General features: G+C 32.4%; 1 pseudogene; it reads right to left on the bottom strand.

Moving 5' to 3' along the window:
• The window catches only part of LOC100927106, a 189,052-nt pseudogene extending 174,295 nt beyond the window's left edge, over positions 1-14,757 (bottom strand).
• Positions 14,758-14,999: the final 242 nt, after the last annotated feature.

Below are 14,999 nucleotides of genomic sequence, written 5' to 3'. Positions count from 1 at the left end.
TATAATATAACTAGCATTATTCTGACCAAGCTTCAAGAAGCTTCAGTGACTTCTTATTGCAGCTAAGGTAAAATACATTTTTTTTTTTCTGTTTATCATTTAAAGCTCTTCATATAACTTGCTTCAATCTCTCTGAAGAAACTAAAACATTCATTTTGGGGAACTACTATCAAGGAATCATGGAATCATGTTATCCTGTTTGGTAAGAGGGCACTATATTTCAGACTCAACTATCAGTGTTTTATCTCAGTCATCTTATTAGTTGCCATCTCACTACATAGACAGCCCTCATTCTTGCTTTCTCCTCTACAAATAGTAATTGAATTAATACTACTAGCCCATCTGTAAATGCTTTTTTGTTCATTCTACTTATATTTCTGGAATGATTTTATATTACTTCGCCTCCCATACTGTACATTCCAGTCAAAGTAACCTAACTGTTATTTCCTGTGCATAGTATGACACTTTTAAAGTAGCAAATAATTGGAGTTTGAGGGTGGGGCCACTAACTGGAAAATGACTGAATAAGTTATGGCATGTAATTGTGCTGGAATACTATTATGCTGTAAAATATGATTGAAGGAGATGACATCAGAGAATCTTGAGAAGATTTGTATGAATTGATGTAGAATGATCTTTTAAGCTCATAAGGTAATAGTTATTATAACCAGGAGAACAATTTATGTGATGACAAAAACATTAGAAAGACAAATAACTTTGAAAATTTAGCAACCCAGACCAATTATGAATCTAGATGAAATGATAATGATAAAACCGTGGTATCCACCTGATAGTGTCCATCTGAAACAGAGTTGAAATATTGAGTGCATTTAAATAAATGAGGTACCTCTTTTTCTTTTTGGATATGGCTGATGTGGAAATAATTTGTTTCACTTTATTTTTATTTATTTTCAAATGGAAGGATTGAGGTAAAAGGGAAGAAGGCATATTTTTGTCAAAAATACATATTTTTGATTAATTAAAAAATGAATTTATACCCTAGTGTTGTCCCTGATTGCCATAACTCTCAGTTTAGTAAGAAAACAATTTTTTTTTGGGGGGGGGGCAATTGATATAGTGTGTCAAGTTCTTTTCATTTCTTTGTTGTGGTGATTGATTTGTATTTCTTAAACTTCCTTGGAATATGGTAATAGTCCCTGTTAATGTCCATTCCTCAGTCCAGTTTCCATTTCTTGGTGTGTACAGCTTGCTTAAATTGCTCATGCTGAGTTACATAAATTGCATGCCTTATAAACTCATTTTTATTATTTTTTCTAGTTAGATATTGATTTTTGTCTTTGTTCTGACAAATCAATCATCAGACTGTTCATAGACAGCTAATTCAGAAATGACTTCCATATTGGTATCCATTCATTTCTTGACTATTAAAAATGATTTTTTTTGTTTTTCTTACCATTTAATAATATTTTACTTCTTCCAATTAATGTAACAATAGTTTACAACATTCATCTTTATAAGATTTTTTAATTTTTAATTTTTCTTTCTCTCTCTCTCCCTTTCCTCCTCAAGACAGAAAGCAATCTGATAGAGGTTATACATGTACAATCATATTAACCATATTTCAATATGAGTCATATTATGAAAAAAGAATCAGAACAAAAGAAAAAAACCATGAGAAAGAAAAAAACAAAAAATCCCTCTGAAAATAGAATGTTTTGATATTCAGACTCCATAATTCTTTCTCTGGATGTGCATAGGATTTTTCATGGATCCTGTTTTGGATCTTTTGGAATTGTCTAGGATCATTGTACTATTGGGAAAAGCTAAGTCTATCAAAGGTGATCATTTTACAATGTTGCTATCACTGTGTACAATGTTCTGGTTCAAAATGAGTATTTTTTCATGATATTATTTGTGGTTCACCATGTCTGACATCTCTTAATTCATTTATGATATATGTATGAGATTTAATATTTATGATATATGTATGAGATTTCTGTACCATGCCTAGGTCTTTGACTTTTTAAATTTATTATGATTTATGTGTTTTTTTCTTTTTTGTCATTTTTTTTTCTTATTTTCATCTTTTGTGCTGACATTACCAAATACTAAGTATGCCTTGTGTTGACTTAATTTGGAGGATTTTATTGCATTCTTTATAGAATTTCCTTACCTCTTTATCTTCTATAACAAATGTCATCTCATAAGCTACAATTATTTGCTAGGAGTCTTCTTTCAAATCTGTATCATGAGCATTGCAATATGAAGTAACCAAACGTTCCATAAAATGATATTTCTTAAAACATTTTGTTTCATTAACATTTCCAAAGACAGCTTGGAAGACAACTTCCCATTTAATAACACTTCCTTTTACTTCCTAATTTTATTTAAAATTATAACATTGAGATTTATTGAATCACTTCTTTTAGTAATATGCCTGCTTGCCATTTATTGGTCAAAGTTTTCACATTTAAAGTTCTAATAGCTAAGTTAATATTTATAAATGGTTCAAAAACTATATGCTTCTTAGCATTTTCTGCTGTTCTATTACTATTACCACAAAAGTAGAAGAAGGCTACAAAGACCTAGAAAGCAGTTTAATAGTTTGTTTGTTTTGATAAGTCCAAAGAATTAATTTTTAAGTGGTAAGTTTACAAGTAATGAATATCTACACAGGTAGTTAGGCAGGTTCTTAGAAAGTGAACTTAATCTGTTTCCAGGAATGCATTCATTCCAGCATGGTCAAAATTTGCATTCTCCTGGAACACTCTTTTTAAGATTGTTCAATCTTAAACAATGCTATACCAAGGTCAATGCTATACTAAAAGAAAGTATTGGAACAGGCCTCAATGAGATAAAGTGAGATTTTGTTTTTTAGAATATACTGTATATAATCATTTAATTGGAGGACACAACAATTTTTATACAGCTATAAAGTGATTTCCTTGTATGCATATTCTTTTTATTTAATTAGTTAAGAAATGGAAATTTTCTTACAGTGATGTTGAATGCTTTAATCCCTTAAGACCATAAGGAAAAAGCTGATAAATCATCAAATTTTCAAAATCTGTGTACATTTTTGTGAATGGACATTTCTTGATAAATGCATTATTTTTTATGAAACATCCCAATAGTGAAGCATGAAAGAAAGACAATGAAGATCTATCATCAAAAAAAATAATTTTAGACTCATACCTTGAGCAAAGTCAAGAAAACTCTATGGAAAGCAAATTTTGTGATGCCACACAATGTTATTTTGGAAGTGGAAGATGTTTATCTGATTGTGTCCTTTTAAGAAATGCGTGCTAAACATTTGTTTGGAATTCACTGAGCAATTTTTAAAGAAGGAAAAAGTCTTGGAGAAGTTCACCAATTCAACAAAAAAATGAAAACAACATTTTCACTTTTGTTGTTTGCATTTTGTTTTCTTTCTTATTTTTTCCCTTTTTGATCTGATTTTTCTTGTGCAGCATAATTGTGGAACTATGTATAGAAGAATTGCACATTTTTTTTTAATTGTAACTTTTTATTGACAGAACATATGCCTGGGTAATTTTTTACAACATTATCCCTTGCACTCATTTCTGTCCCAACTTTTCCCTTCCCTCCCTCCATCCCCTCCCCTAGATGGCAAGCAGTTTTATACATGATAAATATGTTATAGTATATCCTAGATACAATATATGTGTGCAGAACCAAACAGTTCTCTTGTTACATAGGAAGAATTGGATTCAGAAGGGAAAAATAACCTGGGAAGAAAAACAAAAATGTAAACAGTTTACACTCATTTCCCAGTGTTCTTTCTTTGGGTTTTTTCTTAGCTGCCTCACTGATCAACTGGAACTGAGTTAGATCTTCTCTTTATTGAAGAAATCCACTTCCATCAGAATATATCCTCTTACAATATTGTTGTTGACGTATACAATGATCTCCTGGTTCTGCTCATTTCACCTAGCATCAGTTCATGTAAGTCTGTCCAAGCCTCTCTGTATTCATCCTGTTGGTCATTTCTTACAGAACAATAATCCATAACATTTATATATCACAATTTATCCAACCATTCTCCAATTGATGGGCATCCATTCATTTTCCGAGTTTCTAGCCACTACAAACAGGCCCACCACAAACATTTTGGCACATACAGGTCCCTTTCCCTTCTTTAGTATTTCTTTGGGATATAAGCCCGGTAGTAACACTGCTGGATCAAAGGGTATGCACAGTTTGATAACTTTTTGGGAATAATTCCAGATTGCTCTCCAGAATGGTTGGATCTGTTCACAACTCCACCAACAATGCATCAGTGTCCTAGTTTTCCCTCATCCCCTCCAATATTGATCATTATTTTTTCCTGTCATCTTAGCCAGTCTGACAGGTGTGGTGGTATCTCAGAGTTGTCTTAATTTGCATTTCTCTCATCAATAGTGATTTGGAACACTCTTTCATATGAGTGGAAATAGTTTCAGTTTCATCATCTGAAAATTGTCTGTTCATATCCTTTGACCATTTATCAGTTGGAGAATGGCTTGATTTCTTATAAATCAGAGTCAAGAATTGCACATGTTTAACAAATATTGGATTACTTGCCATCTCAGGGGGGAAGGGGAAGAGAGGGAAAAAATTTGGAACACAAGGTTTATAAGGGGTGATTTTTGAAAAATTATACATACATATGTTTTGAAAATAAAAAGCTTTAATTAAAAAAAAAAGAAAAAAGAAATTCACCAACTCAATTAATCAGCATTTATTTAGTGTTTGCTACATACACAAAAGGTCCTACACTGTGGTGTTCTCTCTGGGAGCAGTTTTCTCGGGGAGGTTTTCTGGAGGCAGCCTTAGTTTCAGTTCAGCGTAATAATCACCTCAAATACAGTCAGCTGATAAAATCCAAACGTTTATTTTCTCCTTCCTTGATTCCAAGGGCTCTTGCAGCTTGTCCTTGCTTCTGCCTCTGCCTCAACTCCGACTCATGGCTTTCAATCTTCCAAAGTCACTTCTGGCTCTAGCTCTACTCCCACTCGTGGCTTCTTCTGAACTGACCCTGACTGGCTCACTGAAGTTCTTTTTATGCTGGGTGTAAAAGGTTGACTCCTTCTCCGAGAGAGTGGGATTATGGGTTTCTGACTTGTGAATCTCTACTGAATACCAACTTGTGAATCTCTCAAAAGTGTGAACTCCAATGAGTACTTAAATATATTAGTGAGCTAGAGAATTTGCTAAGTACCATGCTAAATTAGGCAACTGACATCACTTTGTAAAAATTCTAACACTACACCAGAATAATTAAGGAAGAAATCCCAACCCATGATATCTCTGTGAAAATGTCCAGTCAAATTGGTAATAGATAAAATAGGTAACACAAGTCAAATTTGAATCCAGCTACCTATTTTTTCATTTGATTTGGAGAGGTAGTATTCTATTGCAGAAGAGCAGAAGCATCAGGATAAAAAAAAAAAAATCCAGCTCTTTCCTTTTATTATCTGTGTTCTTAGAGAAGTCACAAGTACTCAGAACCTTAGTTTCCTCATTTGCAAATTAGGGCTAAAAACACCTTCCCTTATAGAGCTGTTGTGAGGAATCATATGACTTATTATGTACAGTGGCTCTTGGTAAATATTGGAAGTACACAAATATAAGGTAAGGTATTTATTTAGTTGAGAGAACAGACAATCTTCAGTTGCTAGGTATTTTTAGATGACATATTTCTATAAATGTTACACGTTAACATCCCCTGAAGCTCAAAGAGTCCTTGAAGACAATGCCAGAACAACAAAAATTTTGAAAGCTCTTCTGAGCTTGAAAGGCTTCGAATACAGCTCTGGCAACTCTCAAGAGAGTAAAAGTTTGCACTGGCAAGGAGAGAGAGGAACCAGTGCCAGTGCTTGATCTCTGACTGCTGTAAGAATGAAGGATATATATGATTTCAGTTCCATAGAGGATATTTTGAGACATTAGGACACAGGCAGGTTTTTAAGGTTGGACAATAAAGGACCCATCATGAAGTGGGCTTTTGAATTCCTCCAGCATATTCTTTGCTAGTGTTTGTGGTGGTGCAGGAGAAAGTAGGGAATGGATTATGAGAAATCAACTAAAGGCCTCATTGCCCCAGGGTGTGACTGTACTGAACTGACCCATGTTTCAGATTTGGATCAATACCATTTAGTCTGATTGTATAGACAGCACTATCTCTATCATATGGAAGATGTAGACATAGCCAACATGGCAGATGAGGGGGAACTTTCCATTTCCCAGCACCCTTAGGCCTAGAATACCAACATTCATTGAATTAAAATTAAAACTCCATTTTCAATGCAATTGTGGACTTGTGGTACAGTTCTTTAGCAAGGAGAATAGCAGGGAAGGATTTCAGGAGTGGATAATGATTATAGTCATGGTTTTAATTTCTTAATGTTTTTTATTTTATTCTTTTCAGTGATCAACCATTTATTTTTCCTTCCCACATTGCCTATCTACAAGGAAGGAAAAAAAGAAGAAAAGAATAGAGTTTCTGATTTACATATCAGTGACTTAAATTCTCACATTGGTTATATTCAAAAATGAATTTTTATTCTGCATTTTAATCCATTTGCATTTAATCCATTGTTTATCACAAAGTGGGTAGCATTCTTTAGAAAAAAATTCTATGGACTTATGGTTAATAATTTAGTAGATCACAATTCTTAAGTCTCTCAAAATTCCTCTTTTTATAACATTGATGTTAGTATAAATTATTATTCTGGTTCTGTTCACTTTGTTCTGTATCCATTCAACTCTTTCTATATTTCAAGATTGTGTTTTTTTTTTCTTATAGAAAAATGCCATTCCATTACTTTCTCATGAGAATTTGTTCCTCTATAATCCAATTGTTGTATATTCCTTAATTATCCATTCTTTGGCATTTAAGAGAAATTTGCTATAAGTATTTTAAAAGTATATTACTTTTTAGTCTTTTTTTTTTTTTCCCTTTGGGAGTATAGGCCTAGCAATAGTATATCTGGATCAAAGAGCACATATCATTTAGTAGTTTTTCTTTATAATTTCAAATTTCTTCCCAGAATGGCTGGATCCCTTCCCTTTCCCCCCATAATCACTTTAATATTTGTCATTTTAGGTTTTTTTCTTCTCCCTCTTTGCCAATCTTAAGGGAGAATTGAATTTTTTTAACTTGGATTTCTAGAATTATGAGTAATTTGGAACATTTTTTTTTCACATGGCTATACAGATCCAGGATATCTTTTTTTCAAGAACTTCTATTCCTCATTGTCTCTTATTTGATTATGACTTTTCCTCTATCTAGAGATCTAATAGAGAATTTTTTTCTCATTTCTCTAATTTATTTATGATGTGATGTTTTACATTCAGTTCACAATCCATTTGGAGCTTATCTTCATATAAATTGTTAGTACTGGTCTAAACCTAATTTATTCCATTGTGATATCCAATTTTCCTAGCAATTTAAAAAAAAATGAGATAATGAATCTTTATCCAAGTACCTGGCCTCTTTTGTGTTTATAAAACACTAGGATACTATATTTGCTTCTTTATATTATATACTTAATCTGTCCTACTGATTGATCTCTTTATTTTTTGACCAATACCAAATTGTTTTGAGAATTATTGCTTTGCAGCATAATTTTAGATTTGGCACTGCTAGGTCCCTTTTCTTCCCACTTGAGTATTAATTTCCCTAGGGATTCCTGACCTTTTGTGCCTCCTTATGAATTTCATTATTATTTTTCCTAGTTCAATAAAATAAGCCCTTGGTAGTTTGATTGATATGGCACTAAATAAGTAAATTAATTTAGGTAGCATTGTCATTTTTATTATATTGCCTTGGCCTGTCCAAGAGAAATTAACATTTTTCCAATTATTTGGGTCTGTTTTTATAAACAGTGTGTAGTTGCATTTACATGGTTCTTGTATATAATTTGGAAGATATATGTAAGTGTTTTATGCATTCTGTAGTTTTTTTTTTTTAAAGTGGAATTTTTCTATCTTTGTGTTCTGGATTTTATTGGTAATATACAGAAATGCTGATGATTTGTGTGTTTTTATTTTATAGGCTGCAATTTGCTGAAGTTATTAATTGTTTCAATTAATTTTTAGTTGACTCTAAGGTTTTCTAAGCACATTATCATACTATCTGCAAAAAAGTGATAATTTTGTTTTTACTTTACTTATTCTTTCAATTTCTTTTATTCATTTTATTGTCTTGCCAGCATTTCAGTTACTATATCAAATAACAGTGGAGACAATGGACATCCTGGTTTTACCCTGATTTTATTACAAAAGATTCTAATTTATCTTCATTATCATGACTCTTGGCTTTAGATATATATTATCTTTTAAATCAAGGAAAGATTAATTTGTCCCAGCACTGACACTCTATCTCCAAACTCAAGGCATTTTCTCTCTGTCTTATATATCTACAATGCTCTTTTACTCCTCATCTTGCCTCAGTTAGGTAAAATCCTACATAAAAAAGAAAATCTTTCTTGATACCCTTTAATTCTAGTGCTTTCCCACTTCATTGATTATTTTCAGTTCATCTTGTATATATCAAAATTGTTCATATTTGTTTCAATGTAGTCTCCCCCATTAGACTGTAAGCAGAGAGACTGTCTTTGTATCCTTAGTGCCTAGCACAAAGTTAACATTTAATAAATCTTTATTGACTATGTTTTCTAGTGGGTTTTATTTTTCAGCAGAAGCTAGTGTTGTATTTTATAAAATTTTTTTTCTATATCTATTGATTTAGTAATATGATTTTTGTCATTTTTTTATTATATACATGGCTAAGTTTATAGTTTACTTGAATTAACTCTGCATTCCCCATGTAAATTCAACAATGGTGACAGGGAATATTCTTTACTATTCATTGTTTTATCATCTTTGCTAATATTTTATTTTAAAAATTAGAATTGCATTAATATTTATTGGGAATACTGATATATAATTTTCTTTTGTTTTGACTCTCCTCTGTTTAGAGATAAAGACAATATTTGTGCCACAGAAAGAATTTGGAAGGTTCTCTCTTCTTGCTATTTTTGCAATTAGTGTGATATTAAAATTTATTCTTTGTTTAATAGAATTTATTTACAAATTTATCTTTTTACTTCATTGCAAGTTCATTTATTTTTTTTAAATTTCTTCCTTTGAGATTGGATTGTTTAAATTACTCACATCTTATTCTTTTAATCTAGTTAATTTATGTTTTTAAAAGATTCTTTTATTTCATTTAAGTTGTTGGTTTTATTGGTATGTAGTCGGGCAAAATAGTTTATAACAATAATTTTTAGTTTCTCTTTGTTGGGACTTTTCCTTTTTCCTTTTCTAAATGGTGATTTCATTTTTAAAAAACTAAAACACCCTTTTATAAAACCCCTCTTTTTTTCTGAGTTATAACTATTTTATAATAATAGTTTTTTATTTTTCAAAATACATGCAAAAAAAGTTTTCATCATTTACCCTTGCAAAACCCTGTGTTCCAAATTTTTCTCTCTCTCCCTATCCACTTCCTCCTCTAGATAGCAAGTAATCCAGTTTAGATAAAACATGCACAATTCTTCTAAACATATTTTCACATTTATCATGGTGCAGAAGAAAAATTAGATCAAAAGGGGAAAAAATGAGAAAAAACAAACAAACAAACAAACAATAATAAAAAAGGTGAAAATTCACATTCAGTCCCCATAGTCCTCACTCTGTATTTAAATAGCTCTATCAGAAGATTATTAGATTTGGCCTGAATTAACTCATTGAGAAGAACCAAATTCATCACAGTTGATCTTGTTGCTGTGTACAGTGTTCTCTTTCTTGCTTCTCTCACTTCACTCTGCAGGCCTTTCTGAAATCAGTCTGCTGATCATTTTTTAGGTAGCTTTTAACTACCTTTTAAAAGAATGAGATAATGAATCTTTATCCAAGTACCTGGCTTCTTTTGTGTTTATAAAACACTAGGATACTATATTTGCTTCTTTATATTATATACTTAATCTGTCCTACTGATTGATCTCTTTATTTTTTGACTTTTAAAATAATCGTAGCTAATAGCTTATTTATTTGATTCTTTAAAAAAGAAAGAAAAATTAATTTCTACTTTTATTTAATGATTTTTTAAAATTTGTTCCTTGATTTTCAGATTTTTTTGTTTTGGTGACTGATTAGGTTTTTAAAAAATCTGTCAGTTTTCTAGTTTTATTTTTTAAAATTGCATGCCTAATAAAGAATGAGATCATAAATAAATTAGAAGAACATAGGATAGTTTACCTCTCAGACTTGTGGAAGAGGAAGGAATTTGTGACTAAAGAAGAACTAGAGATTATTATTGATCACGAAATAGAAAATTTTGATTACAACAAATTAAAAGCCTTGGTACCAACAAAACTAATGCAAACAAAACTAGAAGGGAAGCCACAAACTGGGAAAACATTTTTACAATTAAAGGGTCTGATAAAAGCCTCATTTTCAAAACAATAGAGAATTAACTTTAATTTATGAGAAATCAAGCCATTCTCCAATTGACAAATAGTCAAAGGATATGAACAGACAATTTTCAGATGATGAAATTGAAACTATTTCCACTCATATAAAAGAGTGTTCCAAATCACTTTTGATCAGAGAAATGCAAATTAAGACAGCTCTGAGATACCACTACACACCTGTCAGATTGGCTAGAATGACAGGGAAAGATAATGTGGAATGTTGGAAGGGATGTGGGAAAAGTGGGACACCGATGCATTGTTGGTGGAACTGTGAACACATCCAGCCATTCTGGAGAGCGATTTGGAACTATACTCAAAAAGTTATCAAACTGTGCATACCCTTTGATCCAGCAGTGTTTCTCCTGGGCTTGTATCCCAAAGAAATACTAAAGAAGGGAAAGGGTCCTGTATGTGTCAAAATGTTTATGGCAGCCCTTTTTGTGGTGGCTAGAAACTAGAAAATGAATGGATGCCCATCAATTAGAGAATGGTTGGGTAAATTGTGGTATATGAATTTTATGGAATATTATTGTTCTGTAAGAAATGACCAACAGGATGAATACAGAGAAGCTTGGAGAGACTTACATGAACTGATGCTAAGTGAAATGAGCAGAACCAGGAAATCATTATACACTTCAACAACAATACTGTATAAGGATGTATTCTGATGGAAGTGGATATCTTCAACAAAGAGAAGCTCTAACTCAGTTCCAATTGATCAATGATGGACAGAAGCAGCTACACCCAGAGAAGGAACACTGGGAAATTAGTGTAAAGTGTTTGCATTTTTTTTCCTCCCAGGCAATTTTCACCTTCTGAATCCAATTCTCTCTGTGCAACAAAAGAACTGTTCGGTTCTGCACACATATATTGTATCTAGGATATACTGTAACATATTTAACATGTATAAGACTGCTTGCCATCTAGGGAAGGAGGTGGAGGGAGGGAAGGGAAAAGTTAGAACAGAAGTGAGTGCAAAGGTTAAGGTAAAAAATTAGCCAGGCTATGTTTTGTCAATAAAAACTTATAATAAAAAAAAATTGCATGCCTAATTCATTCATTTGATCTTTCTCATTTGAATGAAAGTATAAAAAAAGTATACTTTCCCCCCTAAAAAATGCTTTATCTCCCTTATAGAAATTTTGGTATGTTGTTTCAAGACTGTTTAATGATTTAATGTTAACACTATTACTACACAGATAGAAAATAAGAAAGTACAGTTGATAATTGGATCCCATTGAGCTAATGATGGTCTACTTGCCTTGTGATAAAAAATAAGGGTTCCTTACTTTATGGAACTGAATAATCAAATAAATCTAGATTGGGTTACTTAGTTCACAAAAAGGCCTGTATAAGCATCACCTTCTCATATGTTAAATCTAAAGATAAGGGAGCCTTGCTAAGGTGGTAGAAGCCATCAAAATCTATTATAATGACAGATATGATGAGATCTGTCATCACTGAGGTGTCAATGTTCTAAGTCCAAAATTAGTGACTTCTATTACTAATCCTTCCTTCCTTCCTTCCTATTTGGATTTATGTTTTTATGATTAACCTATTCCTTAACATACTGTCCTTTTTATTTTCAACTTTCCCCTTTTCCTATTCCTTTATGTTCCTATTGAACTGAATGTATTCCTACAAGAAGCTCCTTGTGCATATTTTTATTCTTCTCTCACATGATATATTTAGGTGAAAGTGAAAATCAAGTGAAGACCATTCCTCCACACTCCTATATTTATATATATTTCTACTTGCACTCTTCAATTATGTGAGATAAATATCCCCAGTCTTCTCCTCATTCTTCCTCCCTTCAGTAATGTCTCCACCATTTTTCTTTCTTCTTTCAGTATCATCAAAACATTAAAAAATCACTTATAGATCTTTTGTTTCATATTATGACCCCTTATGACAAGCTTTGAAAGTACCTTGTTGTCATTCTGCCCCATCAAATTCATCTTCATTGGAATGGGAACAATTCATCATTATAAAGTCCCTTCTGATTATTCATCTGTAATTACCTTTAAAACTTTATTTTCATATTTGTGTTTGAAAGTCCATCTTCAACTCCAGTTTGTTTTTTAAATCAGGAATGATTTAAGTCCTCCATTTCATTTTTTTCCCTTGAAGGATTATACATAGTTTTGGTATTTTGGTTATAGAAATATATATTTTTTGCTTTTTGGAATATTTTATTCCAAGTTCTCTGCTCCTTTATTGTGTTAGCTGCTAAATCTTGTGGGATTTTGACTGTGGTTCCTTGGAATTTGAATTCTTTCTATGTGGATGCCTATAGTAGTAATTCTCATTACCTCCTGGAGTTATCAACTTCTGTTTGGACCATTATAATTTTTAAGTTATCATTTACTAGTGTAAAGTTCTAGGCATTGTGCATTGATATTCATTGAGGACAAATCCAGAACCTAAAAGTTTTAGAAACAGGGTCTATTAAGTCATCTGGCAGAGGGGAGAGCTAGAAAAGCTATAGCCTTCATCCTTAAGTCTGTCTAAGTTTTACATTATACTGAGTTCAGACAAGAGCATAAGGACACAACCACTGCACATGGACAATTTCCAGTTTCCTGATAAGATACAAGCACTGCTTGAGATCTAGGTCAGCAAGTAAGTCTAAATATTTAATATGCTTTGGATGATTTCAAAATACAAGCTTTGGGTAAGATTTAAACAAAGGGAGTATGTAAGTGTAAGCATCCCAATGAATTCTGACAATGAAAAGTTATAACAATATGAAGTTATAAAAGGTTATTACAATGAATTTACCCCTTCCCCATATTAATTTGCTAGACTCTTTTTCTAAGTCTTTTCTAAATAGTTTTCATGTCTTTTATGCTATCACTTTTTATAGTTCTAGGAAATCTAATTGTTTTTTGGGGCAAGGAGTTTTCCCCCCTGAGATCTTGGTGTTTTTGATTTATTCACATTTTCTAGGTATGTGTCTTGATTATCCCTGGTATCCTTAAATATTATTCATTCTTTCATTCATTTACTTATTTTTGGTTTTGAGCTTTAGAAACTGAATTCCAAGCCTCTGTTTCTTCATATATATATCATTATCTTTGCATCTGAACTTTTTCCCCCTAAATATTTGAATCTGTTATTGACAATGCATCCTTTAAAAGGCTTCTCTTGCCCTTCTGCTCCCTATAACATGAGGCAATGCTCTATCTCCAAATGCCTTTGCCCTTTTCTTTACCCTAAGGGAATCGATTTCCTCAAAAGTCAGACTACATTAGGAACTACCTTAATTTTCTTTCTGTTACTCTGGATACTTATGTTGCCCCATCTTCTTGGATCAGCCTTTGCTGAAGCCATTTTTTTAGGATAGAAACAGAAAGGAGAAACCTTCCCCTTAATTATCATTTAAACCTAAGATCCTCCTTCCTCTGATAAACAAAGACCTAGTTGAACCTATTCCTTGAGGTGGGAGAAAGGTAGAAGTAGGAGATAAGCCTTTTTTATTTTAATTTACTTCATTGTCGAGGTCCTTTCCTTGCACAACTAAGTCTCCTCCTTGTTTTCAATTTTTCCTACAAGCAATAGTTAGTAGACTCTGAAATGGTTTTCTTCTTGTTGAAGCCTTTTGTTTTTACTTTACTCCCTTGGGGCATCTGAATCATACCTGGGGGTATTCTGAAGCTAGAGATGAATGTGTGTATTTACACTTCAGAAACTGGCAAACATTATAAATCTGGGCTTGATTGATTGTTTTGTTGATTGCCTAAAATTAAAGTGATGAAGAAAACCATCAGTAATAAAAGTTATACTTTTCATCTCAGAAATCTGCAAACTGTGCAAATTGGGGCTTTACTGATTGTTTTGATGATTGCCTAGACTTAAGAAAATGATGAAGAAAACTGTCCCTAATGTAAATTAAACTTCACACTCCAGAAATTGGCAACTATTGCAAATCAGGGCTTGATTTATTATTTTGTTGATTATGTAATCTTAAGAAATCAATTATGTAGATTAAATTTTAAAAGTGTGTTATACATATGTTCCCCTAGAGAGCCAGTTGTTAAATACTTAAAGCATACTCATGAATATAACTAACTACTATTTATTACTCTGAGAGGATAGGGTCTTCAGAAGAAGTCTGGTATCCCTTGAACAGAAAAATCAAACTGATGAGCCTTCTTCTATGTATTGACTCAGTCAAGAGAAAGGAACAACAGGTGCTCAGTTTCTTAAATAAGGTAGTATCTTTGCAAGTTACCTGTCTTGGGCATTTGGAGCCAGAAGATTGTCTCATGTCATAGGAAGCAGACAGACCAGAGAAGTCTTTTAAAGGAGCCATTGTCAAAAATAAATTTAAACATTTAGAGGGGAGAAAAGTTCAACTGTAGCCACTTATAACGGGGAGAGGACTTCCACAATTCTCCTTCCTGATGGAGTAGCTCCTGCTGCTTTTATTCATCCTTCATTTGGGGAGGAGAACATTGATTACTGTTTGGACAGTAAGTTTAAGCCTTTTAAGCTTAAAGCCTTTTTAGGGCATGGGCTGTTTTGTTTCTGTTCCAATATGTGCCTGACAGAAGT

The sequence above is a fragment of the Sarcophilus harrisii genome, chromosome 5 (genome assembly GCF_902635505.1).
Source record: "Sarcophilus harrisii chromosome 5, mSarHar1.11, whole genome shotgun sequence".
In the NCBI taxonomy this organism is placed as follows: Eukaryota; Metazoa; Chordata; class Mammalia; order Dasyuromorphia; family Dasyuridae; genus Sarcophilus; species Sarcophilus harrisii.
Note: the sequence above shows the minus strand (reverse complement) of the source record. Positions and strands in the feature narration are given on the sequence as shown.